Genomic DNA, 18,167 nt, shown 5'->3' with positions numbered 1-18,167 from the left:
ACAATTGTAACCCACAAATCGTTCGTAATCCATAACACCAGGAAAGGCACGTATGTGCAAATATGAATGGATGGTGAGCCTGTGAATACATGAGGCGGTACAAAAATGTCTGTAGGGCCCCAACGCTCATGAGAGGGCAATGTGTAAAGGTGTGTCATGGCTGTGATATCAGGTGTATAATGGCTGTTATGCGTGGAAACTCAACACGGGTGTGCAGGAAAAACTATGGATATGCGATTATGGACACAGGAGTGCTAGGGTATGTTGCGTTGGGTGCAATGGAGCGGCCCATGGAGGTCAGCTAGTACATAGGTGCAATTCCCAGATAGAGTGTCGTTTGCGTGGAGACATACGTGAATGGGTGTATCGTTGTCGGACGTTGTGCGTCAGGTCTGGCAGCCCGGCACGTAAAACCTATATGCCACCCATGAGCGGAACGGAGTTCTGCTGTGACAACCCCAAACCAGAAAAAGCAGAAAGACACAACTACATGAAGACAACAATATGTTGACGTACAATCACAGTAACACAAACACACATCCTATCAACAGTAATAATATGAATGTGCACAGAAACAAACACAGTAGCAGGAATAATAGGCTGCGCATACGAGTAATAAGTCGAATGACACTGTATCACATCCCAGTTAGCAGCGGCACTCCAGACATGAAAAACGTGCGACATCTGTCTGCTGCATAACGTGCAATATACTGTGCACAAGTTCAATGGAGTGAATGTAAGTGTCCATGTCTGGGAAATGTATAGGTTAATGGACACACAGATGTATATATAGATAAAAACGTATATATACATATATCTATATTAATTTACATACACATATATATTCACACAGATATATATATATATATATATATATATATATATATATATATATACACACACACACACACAAGGATATACTACGGATAGATATAGATAGATAGATATACACAAACAACAGGTAGTGATATATACACATACACACAAAACAAAATATATATGTCAGTGTAGATATACACATGTACATAAATAGGTTACTTCACAGCAATTAGGGGTAACATATTTACAGCCCGGGCATATGTGACTGGGAGGTCCAATAAATAAATGTTGTACCCCCCCCCCACATCACCCAGCTAGGCCGGACAGACATACAGACAGGCAATACAGATCAATACACTGCCACTGTCCAAAACACAGGTAGGAAAGGACCAGTGGGAGAGTTCTGCAAGGTCTACACTTTAAACATGGATAATGGTGTCCCTTGTGGGACCCCAAAAATTCAGGGTACGTGTGCATCTGCTGACATTATTACGAGCAGGATGTAGGTGTACAGGGAACAGTAAGTTGTGCAAGTGTGATAATACATGGGTTGACAAAACGTATGACGTGTCCTGAGATGAGGAGAGTGGGCAATGTGTAGGGGTGTGCTCATACCCCAGCTGCGCTCGCAGTAAGTATTTGTCACGACTGCTGTAGAGGGGTGCCAGGTAGGTGGACCATGGGTATGCATTAATGGGCTTAAGTGTGCAGGTGCTGGTTGGCAGAGTTGTAGTAGGCCCGCCCAGTAGAAGTTATTAATATTCCTATGTGGGCATAGCATATGCCTACACCTCCCAAACCTGAAGAGCACATCTACCGGATAGTCTGTAAACCATCGGGGGAATACATTGAGACCTAAACAGTGCCGTGTACCCGATTAGCATGGACATCCATAGTTATGTATCAGAATGTAACAAAGTCCAACTAAACACTGCCAGAACTAGTGATATTAGGTGAACAGGTGGCGGAATACAGGTAATTACAGATGACAACATGTATGAGTCATAAGCAGCATGTACCTCGACAAACGTGAATGAATACATATGCTCTGTGACTGTGAATGTGTCTGGTTAATAGAACCAATTGTCTAAATGTGTCCCACAGGGTGTTATGCATTGTTCCTGATACAGTGTTCATTCACACCCATTTGTATGTGAGTTCTGCTACTGATGGAAAGTGCATAATTTGCTGACCACCTCGGGTAGATGATAGCATAATAGAAGAGGTTCAACACCCGTACGCCTGCAAGGGACACACCTGTCTGGGCAGTTGTGTCCTGAAAAATAACAGTTATGGCACATGGCTTGTGAGTTCGGGAATGGAGGCTATATAGTGTGTGTAGTGGTGTCAGACATCAGTTTGTTGTATCAGTAACAGCTACATGTAATAGGAAACAGTATTATCAATTATAATGCTACATGAATAACCTTAACGTATGCAAACTGTGGAAGTCATCCGTTTACTACTGGCTGAGGGTATGTGTTGCCTTGACACATGTGATAGCTCTACATATAGGGTCTATAGGGCCGCCACCAGTCTGAATGGCCAAAGTGGAACCTGCTCTGTAGAACTGTCAGATGTACCAGGGCAGAACATACCTACAGCCATGCATAATACAGAAATATACATATCGGAACAAATCAAAGCGTAGTTTAGCAACAGTATAGTTGCTTATGCTACTACATATGACATATCGACGTGTCAGGTATACAAGACCTATAACAAGCAATGAGTACAGACACCTACAACATGAGAAGGCCCCTAATCAGGACAGTTGCAATGGCTAGAGTATTGTCCATACCACTCAACTGTCCCTGAATGTCAGGTACGTCCCTGAGTTTGACTGAAAGTCTAACTCTGTCCTTCTTAATCCCTCCTAAAATTAGTGGCTGTTGAAGGAAAGGTGGTGAATTACACTTACTGACTAATGACAATAAGTAAGAGTTATAAACAACTGTTACTTCAGAATATGTGTATTAAGTCATATGCTGTGATTCTGTCAATGTGTCAAGTTAATAGCACTATTTTTGTAAAAGTGTCCCTGACTTTTCTTGACCTGTCCCTGATTCTGCAGAAATGTGTCCCCGATTGGTGGAGAGTTCTGGTATTGTCACATGAGATGTGTGATGAGGGACTGTCCCATGCAAAGTGGGAAAGGTGTCACTCCTACAGTCTCCCGTCGTGCAATCTGAAAGGTGGTCAACGTGCAGTAGGTATGCGGTAGCATGACTCGGCAGACAGCTGCGTTAACAAACTCAAGTCACATGTCAGCATTGCAGAGTATCGGTTCCCATGTATCAGGCAGATGGGAGCAGATCGTATGAGGAACACGCATATAATATGATTACATTACTGGACAGGCCGCCTAGTCCGTACAGTCAAACGCCTGCCATCGCAAAATGGTTACACATACCCAATACTGTAGTCATGTAGTCCGATGTAATATGCATCACAAGGGATCGCACACACCCAGTGTGAGTGACAAATGTAAGCGGAAATTTCGGAGAGCGAGCGGCTGTAAGCGTGTTTGTCTACCAGTATGCCAGTAGTGCACTGTCAAAGAAATGTGGAGTCTAAACGTGTATAAGGTGCTGTGACCAGAGGTCAGCAGTGCTTAACACTGTGCAAACCCATGCACAACAGCTCCCACCTGCTGGACTGTGCCTTACCCGGTCTGTATCCAAAGGCATCGGCCTGTCCGCAAACAAAGAACCGCCCTATACACGTGATGGTAGAAGTACCCTGCGCACATAGCTCATGTGAATTAACAATAGACCATGGCATATGTACAGACAATAGACCACACACACACCATACAGCGCAGACATCCAACAGCATAGCAATGTACTGGCAGATATGTCCTGACCACTGGTGTATGCATGCCTGGCGGTCCTGTGTTTCAGTGTGTGAGCATGCCCAGTATGACTGTTATGCATGTTGTCGACCGACAATACCGTCATACAGTCATGTGTGTGAGCATGCAAAGTATGGTCAACTATATTGCATGTGTCACATGTCCAGATAGTTAGTACTGTGTTGCTGACCCCTCTGTTCTACATAGACAGGTGTCATGCTGTGTCTGCAGGGTAGCTAATGGTCATGTGGCATTGACAGTTGCTACATGTCTGCATAGCGTGGGGGGACATGCAACCACAACCACAGTCCTACACAGCACCGTGGGTGGTGCACATGACTCTCACATGTGTAGGTGTGATGGGGGCACAGCCAACAGTTGTACACATCTGCCTCTACTGTACTGGTATGCCGGGTACTCCATGTCAGTGTGTGGACCTACCTAAATTGCTGGTTGGAGGGATACCAGGGTACATCAGTTCCCAGCTTTAATTACCAGCACAGTGGTGTTGGACATCCTAGCTTACACAACCTACATCAAACTGCCTGGCCTGCTGTCATCTGTGTGTGTCTTAGGGGGTTGGGGTCATTCATTGGGCATATCCATAGGCCATCGTATATCATTTGTCTGTATTGGTCCACATCTGTCCAGCTGCATGGAATGTGTGTGGGCTGTATGGACACACGTGATGGTCAGCCCATAATCTGCAGTGGGTTAGGACTCCCTGTGTACTACAGGCTACCATTGTGACCCCCATATGTGCTACAGAGGTCATGGTGCCACTATGGATGTGTACTGTCTGCTGCCCTAACATTTGGCCACCACAGTCACTTGTATGCTCACATACATACCATAGCAATGGGTAACTACACATTCTAATACAACTGCCACTTGTTAGGTCACTAGACATACCCTGGGTTTGTTCCAAACTTGAGGACGGTGCTGGAGTGCTGCCTATGTCGGATGCACACAGTGCACCTCCTATACATGGCCGCGCACAGGTACTGTCATGTTTGGCATCCATTGTACTGTGTGCGGGTCAGAGAGGGGAAATCCGTGGGTACCTACTGTGTCAGTGCATATGCCTTGCGTTGCCTCTTTGCCAAGGGCAGGTCATACTGTGCACGGGCTTTCGCCGACTGTGCCCTACTCAGGTAGTTCCTTCACCAAGTCACACTGTGCCTGTACAGGCCTTGGCAGTGGTGTTGGGCTGTGTGGCCCTGCCCCATGCTGTTCCTGCTGCAACTGTTACTGCAGGATAACATTGTGTAGCATAGCAAATACCATAACAACTTGTATGCATGTAGCTTGTGAATACTGCAGAGCTCCAATGGATGTGTCCGGATACCAGAACTGTGAACCGAGCATCCCAAACATTTGCACAAGTATATGTCTTGCCTGTGCATCTGCCTCAGTATGGTGTGAGTGTTCAGGTGCGTGTGCATTGCTGATGGGTGTCATCAGCCACTACACCAGTGTTTACCCAGCATCCCCCACTAGGAGACTGTAGGGGATGTCCATATAGGCATTGGTGTGCTACAGCTGTGTCAGAAGCCATATATCGGACACATCATAGCTTCCAGGCCAGACAGCACACACATTCATTCTCATGCCCTGGCCATCGCATATGGCCTAGCTGTTGGAGAGTATGCCCCTGCAGTGACTGTAGGCCCTACCCCGCTCCCTGGGTGGTGCTACATGTGCAGGCTATAGCACCCAGTACCCCAGGGTAGTCATCCATGTGGTTGAACAGATGCATATTGCTGGTCCACTAATCACGTGTGTTGAGGACATGTACGTGCTCACTAGCATGTGTTGACATGGCATCTGTGAACTGGTGCAATACTCTGGATGCAGATGCCTGTGAGATACCCATGATATCCCCAGTTGTGCTGTGTGAGATACCTGTGGCTAGTACACCTAGGCCAACACATCCCATGGTATCCACTGTGATGCGTTTCCCTCAGCCTGTTTGATGTGTCAGGTGTGGCAGGCACAGGTCAACAAGCTGCTGTAGGAGGTCTCTGTCCACCCCATAGAGCTCCAACATCCCCAGCCCATGTAGCCTTTGGTAAGTCACCCTTGGTATATAGAGTCTTATGTCACCCCAGTAAGGGTTGTTCGGCAGCATACACATCCTCACTACCCCAGCCTCCTGCACTTGTTGGTATATGTTGCCTGCTGCAGCCCGTGTCATTTGGTTGGACTGTGTTGTGAAATGTCCCTGCAGGTATACACCGGTGGTGCAGAGTGTGGACGAAACCTGTGTGTATGCTGCTTGCTCGCATTAACGTACTGTTCATGTGCGGGCTGGCCATGTCATATGCTGATTTTGCTGATCAACACCTGTTTGTGCAGCCTGTACACCCTGACTACCCCACCACTGCTGTCATCCCTCCCAATGTCCCCAGGCAGGTATAGACACACCCCTAGCTTAGGTGTGCTAAGGCATGAGCACTCCCGAGGCACAGTTCTGCAATGTACGTACAGTATGCCTGACCCCCCTCCCATGCTGTCAACTATATTCGAGACCTGCCACCTGGCTGACTACACACATACACTCCAGGGGCCAGCAGCACACCCTGGTGATAAATGTGATACACCATAGTCAACCTCATCTGCATAGTATAGTCTTCTAATGAATAATTATATGACCCATACCAAACCTCCAAATTATTAACCACTGCTCAGTGTCGCTCAGATCCATACATAACTGGCAACAGGTGCCTTACCATCACCATATTCGATGTCCTATGGTCTTCCCAGCAACAAAATAACTAGTGTCTACACGACTACAACCTGTGGCCCTGCACACTACAGATGATGTGCATTACCACCACGCCATGGCAGATATACATAGATCCCAGGTTATCATGTACAGATCATCTGGCACAAGCATTCAATAGTGCTGATGTCCCAAGACATATGTTCACATCTATGTCCACCTCTACATCTACATATATCATTTATATTATTTGTATACATATATACATGGACATATATATATATATATATATATATATATATATATACATACACATATACATGTACACACATATGTAGATATGGCATTTATATCACAACAGCGGACCACATGACAGCAATGCATTAGACAGGAATTAAAAGGAAACTACATGTGCCACCTGCATCATGTAGTGTTGTTGCTGTCAAGGCACGTATGTTATGTTGCGTCACATGGGTCAGACTGTATCAAGGGTAAGAGTAGGGCTGCTGACAGTTACTCACCAGACCTATTGGTGAATATATGTGTTGACAACCCAGTGTCTTGGCAGAATATGCGGGCTGTGGACACTATATAGGTCAGCAACAAAACAAACTGAACACATCCCGGAGCTAGCCACCCACAGATACCAACACATACGGTATAATTGCCAAACACACACACCTGCCATGCCTTGGAATCGAGCACCTACCTGTCTAGTCTACCACACTACAGCATTATGCAGTAACAGAATGCGCTATTGAGATTACTGGTACACAGCACTCCCAGAGGCATACTTCTAGGTGGATGATAGGGAATGTATGTGGAGTGAGTCGTCTAAAAGCATTACTCTGTCCCCAGGCAGCTGGAAACAAACACACACACACACACACACACACACACACACACACACACACACACACACTTGGCAGGGCTGGGAGTCGAACATACACCTAACTACCTTATCACACTACAGCATTACACAGTTACAGAATGCGCTACCCAGATTACTGGAACACAGCACTCCCAGAGGCATACTTCTAGGTGGATGACATCATCCGCAAAGGCAAAGACGCCGATAGGGAATGTATGTGGAGTGAGCTGTCTAAAAGCATTAATCTGTCCCCAGGCATCTGGAAACACACACACACACACACTTGGCAGGGCTGGGAGTCGAACATACACCTAACTACCTTATCACACTACAGCATTACGCAGTTACAGAACATGCTACCGAGATTACTGGAACACAGCACTCCCAGAGGCATACTTCTAGGTGGATGACATCATCCGCAAAGGCAAAGACGCTGATAGGGAATTTATGTGGAGTGAGTCATCTAAAAGCATTACTCTGTCCCCCAGCAGCTGGAAACACATACACACACACACACACACACATACACACACACACACTTGGCAGGGCTGGGAGTCGAACATACACCTAACTACCTTATCACACTACAGCATTATGCAGTTACAGAACACGCTACCAAGATTACTCAAACACAGCACTCCTAGAGGCATACTTCTAGGTGGATGACATAATCCGCAAAGGCAAAGACGCCGATAGGGAATGTATGTGGAGTGAGCCGTCTAAAAGCATTACTCTGTCCCCAGGCAGCAGGAAATGCAAACACACACACACTTGGCAGGGCTGGGAGTCAAACATACACCTAACTACCTTATCACACTACAGCATTACGCAGTTACAGAATGCACTACCGAGATTACTGGAACACAGCACTCCCAGAGGCATACTTCTAGGTGGATGACATCATCCGCAAAGGCAAAGACGCCGATAAGGAATGTATGTGGAGTGAGCCATCTAAAAGGATTACTCTGTCCCCAGGCAGCTGGAAACACAATCACACTTGGCAGGGCTGGGAGTCGAACATGCACCTAACTACCTTATCACACTACACCATTACACAGTTACAAAATGCGCTACTGAGATTACTGGAACACAGCACTCCCAGAGGCATACTTCTAGGTGGATGACATCATCCGCAAAGGCAAAGACACCGATAGGGAATGTATAGAGCGTGAGCAGTCTAAAAGCATATTCCTGTCCCAAGGTAGATGTAAACAAACACATGGCAGTGGTGTGAGAGGGACAACTGCCCATCTACGGAGCACTATTACAACACTACATAGATATGAGACGCACCAGAGACATTGCACCCTTCAAGACAGTCAACCAGTGTGTTCAATGTAGGCAACCATCCTGATGTGGAAAATGGACATCTGTTGCCTGGATGACCACCATCGATATACAGGATGTCAATGGCCATGCCCATACACAGAGGCACATCACCGACACAAGGTGTCACTGGGCATGCTCACACACTTAGTATCACACGTCCGTTTGGAATGTACTGTGTGTCCATCTACACACAGGCATACTGGGCATGCTCACACACTTAGCAGTTGCAAAGGGCCGTCTTGTATACACACGGATTCTAAACATGGAAGGGCACAGTTTGGAATGTAATGTGTGTCCATCTACACAATGGCATACTGGGCATGCTCACACACTTAGCAGTTGCAAAGTGCCATCTTGCATGCACACAGATTCTAAACATGTAAGGTCACATTATGGTGTTACTGTCCCCTCGTACATGAAGGCCACTCACATGCACTGACCAGTACACACTCAAGAGTAATCACAGATGTCTCAGGTGCAGATCCCAGAGGTAAATGCCACAGTCTACTATGTAGCCCTCAGACATCACCATGTCGTTGGACCAGCAACACACAGCCATACATTACCACAACACCATGTGACTCATGACCAGTGGACTGTACATAGGTCTACAGCAACTGTGCAGACTACACATGTACTGACAGGGTTCCATCATGTGTTATGCAATGCAATGATACCACTCTACATAACCAGGTCAGCTCTACACATAACAGGGGCCCAGGGTCTTACACAGCTGTGACAGATGACTGTCACTGTACACCAAAGAACACACATGTTTGGATATGACATATATGTAATCGCAGTGGATATGTGTATGGACCACACACACACACACACACACACACACACACACACACACACACACACACACACACACACAACACATATGTACATAGCATAGCTTTTGCTGTCCTCCATGCAGACAAGTGGCTACAGCAATCACACGCATGCAAATGGAAGGTAGGTCCATGGCTGTTGAATGCTAACAGTACATGAGGTAGCAATGTTGACCAAGGACACATTCCCTCTGTACTAGTTGCCCATGACACCTATCATATCATACAACAGACAATATGTTATGTATGTCATCACACATGTCCACCAATTGCAATGCATACAAACATGGCTACATGACAGGCATGTAGGACCAACACACATGTACATGTAGTGGTGTGCATGCAGCTACCATGCATGTGCAGTAGCTGATGTATGTAATTCATCTGTGCCTAACTACAACATGCAGTTGCAATGCAGCCCCATCATTGACACCTGTATATGGTGAAATACTGACAGTACGGTAGGATGTACATCAGGTATGGATGGATGTGTGTACATAAAGTGGTGATCCACCTTTACAGATGGATGTTTGCCGGGGACGGCTCACAGGTGTGTCACATGCCATCCTACCATTACATGTGCAAACAGTACGCTATGTTACTGTTACTTGACGGTGAAGACATAAAACCTACACAGTGGTCTGGTGTTACTGACTGTAAGTCACTTGACACCTGTAACACTTACATCCTCCCATGTGCATATAGCAGCACAATTGCCGGAGGTAGCATTGGTACACATAATGCGGCCGATACTGCTGCATGTCTGTCAGATGTATCATCATATAGCAGGTGTATCATTCACAGTACTGCCATGTGTGTTTGCTTGTGTGACCATATATGCCACATATGGTGGGGAATACATCCCAACTGTTACACACCCCTGTACACTGTTGTAGAGATCTGTACATGCTGCAGTGTGGAAAGCATGACGTAGGCAGGGGTGATGTGTGTTTCACACGCATGTCAGCTATCCATATGTGAATGACATTTGTGGACTCCACAGTGCGTGTGTGTGTGTGTGTGTGTGTGTGTGTGTGTGTGTGTGTGTGTGTGTGTGTGTGGGTGTGTGTGGGTGTGTGGTGCATGGAGTGAGGGTGTATGCTACCAAACAGAACAGACAGGATCCCTAACCCCTCATAGTGATGCTGTCTACTACCCTGTTGATGCCATCGGTCTCAGCCTTACTGGCTACCTGTACATGTTCATTCTCTGTGTCGCGTCATGTGGGTGCACAGTACTGTGAGCGTGATTACCACATAGGCAGGGGTCCTCAGCTCAACACTATGGAGTGTGCATTATAGTGTTGTTGACCTCGTGAGTGTGGGCATGTTCCTGTAATGTGACAGGGTATTACTGCTACACAGTGAGGCCTCATGCTATCAAGTGGCCTCTAACATTATCATCGGCCAGACCACTGTGTACACCCCCCGCACCATGTCAACATACCTGTGATGTGACCTGGTATGGATGTCACGTCTCTAGCCACTGTAGCCTATTAAACAGCCCACATGCTTCTGGATCAGTAGATGTGTGGACATCTGTGGTTTGTTAGCCTTTCCAACAGTCAGGTTGAGGCTACGTATAGCATGCTGATATTGCCATACGTGCCTGTGAGTACTCCACATTTACACATGGGAAACTGCAAACACTGCTACTTGTTGGCACATGCAAGTAGACCATAAGGAGGGAAGCAGGGCATCATTACCAACATGCTGTTACTGTTGTTACCAAGACACATACTGTGAACATATAACAATGCATGATAAACCTGTATAACATGGTATGTCTGGTGCGTGTCAACAGTACACAACTAATGTAATATACACTTCTCTCACTATTCTGTTCACCCTGTGCATCGGACCATTTAAGCATGTCCCTGCACCGATAGTGTGGATGACAGGGATGCGGCACAGGCTTCATCATATGCACAGGGTGATAATGCTTGCCAGGGGCATAGGCTGCACCAATGGATGACATCATGTGTGGGTAAGGGCCGATGATCTGATTGGACATGTGTGGTTGTTATGCATGTGGGTGTTGCGGTGCCCTACAGATGTTTTTGCCATGTGCGTGTATGCGTGCACACAGTTCTGCCTTTTGTGAGGCCTACACAGGGATATTATTGACAACTCCAGATTATACAGACCAGGATGTACAGGTCACTGTGTCTGGCCATGGCCACATGACCTGTGCCTGCCAGGGGTTGCACGGGCACAACCAGGCGGAGGTGCAGATTGGCTACTGTCCGACGACACATGTCCACTGGAACCGTGTCCCCGCTGGGAACGTCCAGAGCCACGTCCAAGTGGCCTGCTGTGTCCTAGTGTGGACAGCGCAGCACCAGCTGCACTGTTACTGCTACCGGCACTATGGGAGCAGGCATGTGAGGTGGCACGCTCACTTTGACCTGCACTAGGTGGTGTAGCTGGCCTACGTCCATGTGGCCTACACCTCACTCCTACCAGATGTTCCAGCACAGACAGCTCACGCTCATGGATTGCCATGCCACAGTCAAGGATTCCGACCATGTCACCCAATCGCCTGTCCAGAACATCAGCAATCTGCTGTTGAGCATTTGCCAATGCCTGGATGTTGTCGTTTAGAGTACAGATAGCAGCCCTCTGCAGCCTCTGCCCTTCTCTGTTCTGCCATTCAGCACGTGCCTGTGCCACCATTACAGTCTGGAACATGCGTCTGGTGACACCAGCTGCTGCGCTCTGTCCTGCAGGTGCATGTCTGCCAGAGGTCCTGCTACGAGCAGCACTGGCCACATGCCTGTGTGGCACATCTGCAGTCATTACACTGACACCATGGTGTGGAGACACACCTTCTGTAACCACCACACGTTCCTGTTCCATGCTAACAGACGCTGACTGTCCTTCCTCTATGGCCACTGGTGATGCGGTATGTGTTGGCAGCAGAACTGTGTGCGGGGAAGAGGGGGACATAGCCTGGATGGCAACCATTGGCACAGATTCAGCCCCTGACAACCCTGCCTGTACCTCATGCATATATTCTTCACTGCTAGTATCTGTGGGGACACTAACATCAGATGGACCACAGGAGGGTAACGCACCTGCATCACCTGTGAATGCAAAGAAAGACTCTAAATTACAATAGACACACACACACACACACACACACACACACACACACACACACACACACAGACACACACACAGACACACACACACACAGACACACACACACACACACACACACACACACACACACACACACACACACACAGACACACACACACACACACACAGACACACACACACAGACACACCATGCATGTGATTTGACAGACAGCATGCAGCATGCATGTGATACAGCAGATGGCATGCAGCTCAGACATTAATAGTGTTAGTTAGCATACCTCCCTGGGTTGCACACAACAGCAAGCAGGTGTCATATCTGTAGCCATGCAGTTCACACAATCATGGTAGTAAGCATGCATCACTGTGATACACCATGTGGACCAGAACAGGTTAACAGTACACATGGCTGAAGTGACCTTGACATGATATGTGTTCGTGTGCATTAACATGCATACATGTCTAACACAATGGTGTCCTGACACATGTACAGTGTTGTAATGGGCATCACATTGCAGTGTTGTCTGTATGCCCTACAGATAGAATGCATGTTTAGCAAATGTGCATGAGCATGGAAGGGTAGTGTGAGCCGTCTACATTGCTATACAGTGTGAAGTACAGACACTGTGCCATTGCATGACATCATGAGGCATCTATATTGCTATACAGTGCGTAATATGCACACATTGCATAGCCATAACTCTATGCATACCCATGACATAACTGTGGATTGTGACCCACAATGCTGAGGTGTATACACACCAAACCATGCTGTGTCATGTGACAGGTCACTGGAAGACCTACAGATGATACCCCTGCACAACTACTACAGAGTCTTAGCTGCCTGGCAACCATGTCCACACATGGCAGACTTGTCAATTCACCATGTCCCACATGACATTGATGTACCACACACATGAGGTGCACAGCTAACGGTGATGTCCTACAGCAGCAAGGGAAATGTACAGTATCTGTGGCGTGATGTGGGGTCAATGTCTGTGGAAGCTGTACAGGTGACTACTATCATGCTATGACACAGTCGTGATGTTCAACACATCTTATATGGTAGACTTAAGTGACACCTCCACCAGCTGTGCACAGGCTTTTAGGATGTCCAGTGTACCACATCAACTGTATAATCAGTCAACTAAGGCTATAATTGGACCATGTGTGGACAATGTGCAACAGGGTGTATACACATCACATCTACTGTGTGGCTACATGTCTCTGGCCATCACCCATGGCCATGTGTGAACATGTGTTGGCCAAATGTTTGTGATGGCCATCTATCTCACATGTCTGTGTTGTCACATATGACATACACCCATAGATGTCAGATGTGTCACAATCCACAGGGCTATGCAGACAACAGGTTGTATGTTTGGTATGTGGGGTATGTGTTATGGGATAGTGTGACAATATTGCAGCCAGAACACTACATGTCTGGGACATGTCAGATGGCACATCACAATGTGTGCACCCATTGCAGGGGCATATAACACAATGGTGACTCCTGTGGGCTTCCCATATCCCAGCTCACTGTGTGGTACTGTTTGCGTACCACACATGTGTTGTTCCAATGTATAGTACATATGCCTACATTGTACAACACCTCCACCATTGTATGCACAGCTGTCCACACATGTAGCAATGACAGATACTGTGGTTTCATGTTGGTGTATCATTTTGTTTGTATATATTGCACATGGGTAGCCAGTGTGAATGATGGGAGATGGGTGATGTATATCGTGACTGGACCAAATATCAAGTGTACAAGTGTTAACTGCCACATGGCGAATAGATCTATGTTTTAACATGCCTGATACTGATGACAGTCTCACCTGCAATGGACTGATGTCTGTGCGGCACGCCAGAGGTACCTGTATAGGGGTGACACAGCAGTTTGAACATTATCCATGACTGTATGACAGCCACAGGGTGCACTGTGCATGTTAACACATTCGCCTATACAATAGCATATAGTATGCACATGTGTGCATACACAGGGTAGCATACTGTAGTATGCAGCATGTGTGTAAACATACCTTGCATATGATGTTACATTACATAATGTACAGTGACACATGCAACTAAATGGGATATAATAGTCATATGTGCAGTACTGACTTACCAGGCAACTCCAGTCTCATTGGTTGGGAGACACCCACCTCCACGATGGCAGCTAGTGTTTGTGGATGCTGTTCTGAGGGTGTGTCCAGACTGGCCAGTAGCTCCTCGGTGGGTGTGAGTGGGGGCTGGGTTGGTGGCCCACCACCTGTTCCACCTTGTTCCCTGGCGATTGCAGTGGCACACTGTTTCGCATGTCGTATCAAGTCAGTGCAGTGTCTGCGCATGTGCTGGTAGGTGCGGTTATGGCCACCCACATCATTAACCCTCCTGCGAAGATCCTGCCACAGGTTGTCATGCTGCTGGACATGCTGTGGCACATGGCTGAACAACACCTCGTAGTTCTCATGGAGATACGGGATGAGGACATCATCCTCCTGGTGGCTGTATGCTGCCAGGCGTGAATGAGGCATTATCTGTAAGACATAATGATGGTGACAGGTCACAGTATCACAGAGATGTACAGAGATACTGCTGCACATACATTTGTATTAAATCTAGTACATCTGCACAGTTATCTTTGCAAATCATCATGATACTGACACGACTGACATGTTTGTGTCACACACATGTAACGCCTATTATGCACTGGATACCATCACCATATATGTGTGTCACCTCATTACATTGTTCATACTCCATGTGAATGCTGTCTTGATGTGGGCATGTCTGTTTGCCTGTACTGGTGTTCTTACCTATCAGCACATGCCTGGATGTGTCCACAGTAATGCTGTTGACCTTGATGCTGTGTATATGTCACATATCAACACATACACTGCCTTAATGGACTTGAGCAGTGACAATGCATACATATGCATGGAAACCTTTACATGCATGTGTTTTGCCATATACATCTACACGGCACTGTACAGCAGTTCAACATCCTGCCTTGGATCACCTGTGTTGCACATGTGATAGACATGGGACAATGGCTACCCGGACGTCATTCGCAGGGATGGTTATCAACTATAGCATGTACAGGCAAGGTTTCCTAGCTGTATCCAACAGCCATTTTGCCACCCTGAGGTGCATCAGTGCCACATTTCTGATCCAGACAGTTGATAATACATCTACCATGCGGTCATCACACCATGTATGACAGAGATGACATGTGCAGCTTTGATGGACAGAGTTGCATGGTATGGCGGGAGTATGTCACATGTATGGCACAGGGATCTGTCCAGCATGTGGCGATCGTAGTAGTAGGACGGTGGCTGTCCATGATGTATGTCTTTCAGATCAGGATATGTACGTGTAGCATGTCCAACATCATACTGTAGCACATGTCTTTATGCAAGGTAGCCAGCATGCTGCATAGTGGAGGTGAGGATTGTGAAGGCTGGTATCGCCGATCCACGCATGGCCAATACCCCTTAAAGGTGATATGTGATCCAATATTGGTCACCCAAGTGCTGAGTATGCCTGTCCAATGATCTCCATGCTCATGGATGGCACCCTGTCATGACATGGGTGCCTCGTATGACTACCTAATAGGCCTGGAGACGTCACCAACTCAGGGAGGTGAACTGCACAGCACCATCCCTTACAAAGTGTCCATAATGTTGACCACAGCCTAGGTGGTAGTTAATGGGTACAGGGATATTCACCTAGCGGTGACAATGCTAATATCATCTGTCAGATTGTGCACATATGTCACACACCTCACCCACAAAGCCCATTCTGTATGTTGTCCACAACACTGAGACAGCTATTGCTCATAGGTCATGGCCATTCACATCCTTACATACACAGATGCCTCACATTTGTCTGTGTGGTATGGGCTACAATGAGGGGGAAGTACAACACATTAACCCTGTTTTACTGTAGCTGCCACTGGTGTGATATGCACATGTCACTCTTTTGTAGTGTTGATTCTGTCACCAGGCCACTGGTAAAACACTCATGTGACATACGAAGGTACATGTAGTCAAACATCCGTACTGTCATCTACGTCTGTACTGCTAACATCTATGTTGATAAAGGTTCAGCAGGGTAATAGTGCAGTGCCTCCAATTATGACTGTCATCACCACTTGTGGGTTGATATTATCCAACACCCTATCTGTATTGCATTTTCATGCTCAGCACTTGTTCAGAACTTGTGAGCACTTCATGAGCTACTAATTAATATAGCACCCATTCCAAACCATTTCTCACAAGTACACTGTCTGTCCTTACATTTCCAGCTTGCTTACAGTACAAAAGCTGTTGTACACACGTAACTCACATATCTTGTGAGACATGGTTGAATATACAGGCATGTCCAACTGTCACGTACCAGTGCTATTGCCTGTCTATATGATGAATATGGCGTACATGTGGCGATAGAGCAATTGTCTCATGTACACAGTCAGTGCTCACCTCCCAACACATGACACTACAGCCTGTGGGAGATGCACATATGTAGCCATGCTGGGGGTAATGCTCTCACCAACCCAGACTGAACCTGACAGTCATGTGGGGATGTGCAATATTTGCAACACACCCCACTTATCACATAGTCTCACAAGATCTCCACCCTCACACGCCACACATAGTATGAGTACAACTTTTGCAGAACCTCTCCATACTCTGTGTAGGCACCAAAGGCAGCCCCCATCACCAAACACAACAACAATAACTTATAGCCCACAGACTCATGTGTGCCCATCACATACAGCCAATAGGGTGTTATAACATACACAACACACCAGTCATAGGTGACTCTGTAGGCGGTCACACTGATGTCCCACTCAGCAGGCTACACAAGGCGATAGTAAACACATCTAGCTGTTGGGTAACTGGTTCTGCAACATAACCTATGCATCCATGCCACACCTCACCAGGTACAATTTGACTGTCATTCTCCATGTTAGTGTGACTGCCCTGAGATGCAACTTCACAGACTACATGTGCAGGGACATGTAATAGCTCACCGGTCTTATAGCCCTGAAGGCATCGGCCAAGCCCTGGGGAGCATTATGCATTCATCCAGACTTGATACCACTGTACAACGACTGACTGTTTCAATTCAACAGTTGCCTATGCTTCTGCTGTCATTCCATAGGCATCCAGTATCGGTCTGCATTGACTGACATGGTCAACAAAACATGATGCTTTGGCACAGATGACCTGCACCTGTCAGCCCTGGGAGTACAGATAACATGTAAGGCTCTTGCTACTCCTATACTGCCTGTCTTGCACAGTTTCCAATAACATTCACCACCAGAATGGGAACAGGCAAGCAAAACATGGGGTCATGTAACTCGATGCTTGACATCTTCATCTCTGACGCATGCAGGCAAGGCACTCCTTGTAATGGACCACCTCAATATCTCTGCAGTGACTGGGACCTGCCTCTAGGCACCGCAGAGCACACCTGCACTGACAGGTTATATGCAGACCACACCTTTCAGTCATGTATACGCAGACCACACCTTTCAGTCATGTAACCTGGACCGGAACACCCATGGCTGAGGTGTTCCCATATTCCACTATGTTGTACACACCTCCTGGTTAGTTACTTA

This window comes from Protopterus annectens, chromosome 10.part0 (genome assembly GCF_019279795.1).
Source record: "Protopterus annectens isolate FY-2018-M chromosome 10.part0, PAN1.0, whole genome shotgun sequence".
Classification (NCBI taxonomy): domain Eukaryota; kingdom Metazoa; phylum Chordata; order Ceratodontiformes; family Protopteridae; genus Protopterus; species Protopterus annectens.
This window is presented reverse-complemented; position numbering follows the sequence as displayed.